This window comes from Helianthus annuus, chromosome 8 (assembly GCF_002127325.2).
Source record: "Helianthus annuus cultivar XRQ/B chromosome 8, HanXRQr2.0-SUNRISE, whole genome shotgun sequence".
In the NCBI taxonomy this organism is placed as follows: domain Eukaryota; kingdom Viridiplantae; phylum Streptophyta; class Magnoliopsida; order Asterales; family Asteraceae; genus Helianthus; species Helianthus annuus.
The window spans coordinates 156667167-156671255 of NC_035440.2; positions in this window are offsets into that span (position 1 = coordinate 156667167).

Genomic DNA, 4089 nt, shown 5'->3' on the forward strand with positions numbered 1-4089 from the left:
ATGGTTGAAACTTGTAGATTTACAAGTTGATGTTTTAAAGTCTACTAAAAACACAAATAAAGATGGTTAAAAGCTTATAAGTTGTGTAAATGTTGTAGTAATTAAATTGTGTGGTTATTGGGACCCGATCTATGTTGTGGTAGCTCGGATCATTATTTAACCCGGGTTAGTCATGATCATGGATCATGACATAAGGTTGTTTTGAATGAAACAAGGGTTAAAGGGTGAAACTCTACCACACGCGAATCATGAACTTGTGTAAAAGTGTTTTACTTGTAAAATAGTGTTTAAAACTAGCAGATCTGCGGATCTACGAGTGGTATTTTCAAAGGACCGAGTGTCAAGAAAATCATGTTTTTCTAAAAACGGATCTTACACTAACTAGAATGATTTTTAGAACACACAAGTGTGTAAACACTTGTGTAACGCAAAGTTTCGACAAAATAACAATTTTCGTAAAAGATGACGAGAAGTTGTGAAGACGGAATTTCTTTAAAAGTAAGGTTTTTACGAAATCGGTTTGCTTTATATAAAGATCCGCTAAAAGTAATGAGGTTACTACATAGTTTTGGAAAAAACTACAAGTTCATGAAACTTTTGCGAATTATATGTTTCTTAACTAGTTTGTTGATATATGGAATATTGTTTTGATTAAATAAGAAAATTGTTGGATTGATTTGTAAAAGAAAATGATACGCTTGAAAGCGTGGCCACCTCCAGTTACAGAGGAAACTCTGGCGAAATTTTTACAAAAACCTAACACTTAGAATTATTTTCACTATAAGTGTTAGAAATACGGTTTGACATGTTTTCAAAATATAAGTTTCGCCACGAATTTATTTACAAAATTATCGAAGGTGGGATTTCACAAAATAAAGCTTAGTAAAAATATATTTAATATATATATTTTTCATAAACCACTTGATGCGTGTTTATACTTATTTTGTGAAGTGTATAAATATTATTTTTAGAGTAAAAATAATATTTTCGAATGTTAACGGATCCAAAATAATACGAACGCTTTCACGATAAATATATAAGTTACACCGGTAATCACTATTACCACTCGATCGTTAAAACGTAACTTACGCAATTTACGGAAATATTTATGAACGCGTATATTTGACGAAGTATTATTTTGGGAAAATTTTTTAAAGTAAAAATATAATATTTTTGAGAAAAATATTTATATTTTGGGAATTAGAAATAAATATATGTTAAGTGAGACTTAATAATATATTATAAACACACATGTATTAAATCCCCCATCCTTGGGAAGGAAAATAATTACCAAGTATATACGGAATGTAAACACGAAATAGTTGTCTAACTGTTTCCTAAAACTAGAACCATAAAGCTAAGGCACGGCCGTCCGTCTAATAGAGTTAGAACTTGTAGGTCGTTGCACAGCTGCTTGCTTTCAGAGATATACTTGATAGAGACGCACCGACTGTGAGTTCATGTCCCCCTTTTCTCTTAACTGTTTTCAGTTTTCTAAACTGCGGGGGTGAAATACATGTTACTATGATTACGAGTACTTTTTACATGGTATGGATAGCGTAAGGAGGGTTATTACCTAGATCATGTGAATGGGTAGGCTATTATCGTAAGACCATTAATCCTTGTATAAGGACCGAGAGGCATGAGTGATAGATCTATCGGGTGTTGCGAGCCCCACGCATGAGCGAGCGTGTGGCTGCATGTGGTGACTATGTGTTCAGCCGGAAGGACCGGTATGAAATTCGCGTTACAGGTTTGAGTGCTTCTTAGGCCATTTCACGTATTAATGTATTAGCTACACATTAATTGATCTCTTTTTCCTTATTGCTACATACCAGGAATTTTCATACATACAGACTTTATACAAAGGTTTTACTTACTCACTACACATGAACTCGCTCAACAATTTTTGTTGATTTTTCCAACTTACATGTATTTCAGGGAATTAAAGGATCTGGCACGGTATGGCACGTTTTCCCGCTGCACTAGTACGAGGTCATCCGGGTTTAGGGAATGTGACTATTTCCTGGACAAGTCACAGTCCTTAAACTGTGTTTATGTTTATGTTTGCTGAGCAATGTTTATGTCGTTAGGGTGTGTTTCCGTTGATACAATGTTATTGTATTTGGTTTTAAAACTTAAATGAATGGATGATCTTGCATGTTTTTATTTCATATAGCTTTGTTATGGTTAAGCTATGGTATTAAGAAGTCACACCAAATTAACCACGCTTCCGCAAAGCCAGGGTGTGACACAGGGAGGAGCAGGTCGTTGTGGGCATGGATCATGAATGCTTAATTAAACACTTATGACATTTCATACATTATTATTTATGTTGGGTTTATTTACATGCTTCCGCTACTTAAACAATGTTTGGTTTTGAACATCAATCATGTCGTGATGAATTTACATTATCTACTTTTATTATTAAATGCTGTGTTCGATATGATTGGTGGCTTGATCCTGGTCAGTCACGCTCCCAAGCGGTGGTATTCCGCAGGTGGATTTTGGGGGTGTGACAGATTGGTATCAGAGCCATTGGTTATAGAGAACTTGGTTTTGATATGGGAAAACGTTTTTATTAAAACCAGACTATAACCAGAACAGTGCTCTCAAAGATCCACAACGACGCTTCGCTCCACGTGCAAGACTCAACATACTAGGTAATAAGGTTTATGTTTATTGCCTACATGCTAGAACTGCATAGAACTTTGCTCGTAGTATGCTTAGATTACATTGCTCATTACTTGTTATTGCTTGAGAACACCTATGTGCTTACACTCTTCTGTCATCGCACTATTCGCGAACCGTTCTCACTTATGTTGCCTTTGATGTGAAGATCAATGGCCGGACGTATCAATTTGACACAAGCCCAGTTGACGGCTCTTATCAATGAACAAGTTGCTGCGGCACTTGCAGCTGCAAACGCAGGAGGTATACCCTGCAGTCGTAACTCATCCTAGGATCTTTAGATCCTACGTTCCTAACCAACTCTTATGTTTAACCTCATTCTGTTCTTACACATTAGGTCAACACGTTCAGCAACCTGTGTGTACCTTCAAGAACTTCATGGACTGTCATCTAAGCACATTCAGTGGCACCGAGGGGGCAGTGGGACTCCTCCATTGGTTTGAGAAGCTAGAATCAGTATTTGAAATGTGTGAATGCCCTGAGGCTCGCAGGGTCAAGTATGCCACTGGTACTTTAGAGGGGATCGCGTTAACTTGGTGGAACGCGCAAGTGCAGATCCTAGGGTTGGCAGCTGCTAACGCCACCCCTTGGAATGACTTCAAGGAATTGATTAAACGTGAATACTGCACAGGTGAAGACATTCACAAGTTGGAAGACGAGCTGTATCATTTGAAGATGGTTGGGTCAGAGATCGAAGCTTATACTAAACGGTCGAACGAGCTGGCCGTGTTGTGCCCAACTATGGTAGAACCTCCTATCAAGCGCATTGAGTTGTACCTCAAGGGATTAGCGCCAGAGATCCAGAGCCATGTGACATCGGCAAATCTTGATAACATCCAGGCTATTCAACGCCTCGCTCATCACCTCACGGATCAGGCAGTCAAACAGAACAAGCTGCCAAAACGCATCAGTGCTACTACTACTGCTGTCACTACTTCTGCTACTCCCAGTGACAACAAAAGAAAATGGGATAGGGATTCCAGCAAAGGTTCAGCAACAGTTCAGTCTCAGGCTCAACAGCAGAAGATTGATCACTACCAGAGTCCTAGTCAGCAATCTTCTGGTGGTCACAGGCAGAAAAGGTATCAAGGATTTCACCCCAAGTGTCACAACTGTAACAGGCATCACAGCGGCCAGTGTAACAAGGGTCGTTGCCAAAGGTGTCTCAAGATGGGTCACGAGGCCAAAGACTGTAGGAGTCCACGGCCTGCAAATCAGAATCAGCAACACCCACCACCAGCTCCACAGAACCAGCATCAGCAGCAGCAACAGCGGGGCAACAGGGGATGTTTTCAGTGTGGGGCTGAAGGTCATTTCAAGCGTGATTGCCCCCAGTTAAACCAGAACCAGAATCGCAACAACAACAATAATCAGGGAAATGGCAACAACAACAACAAC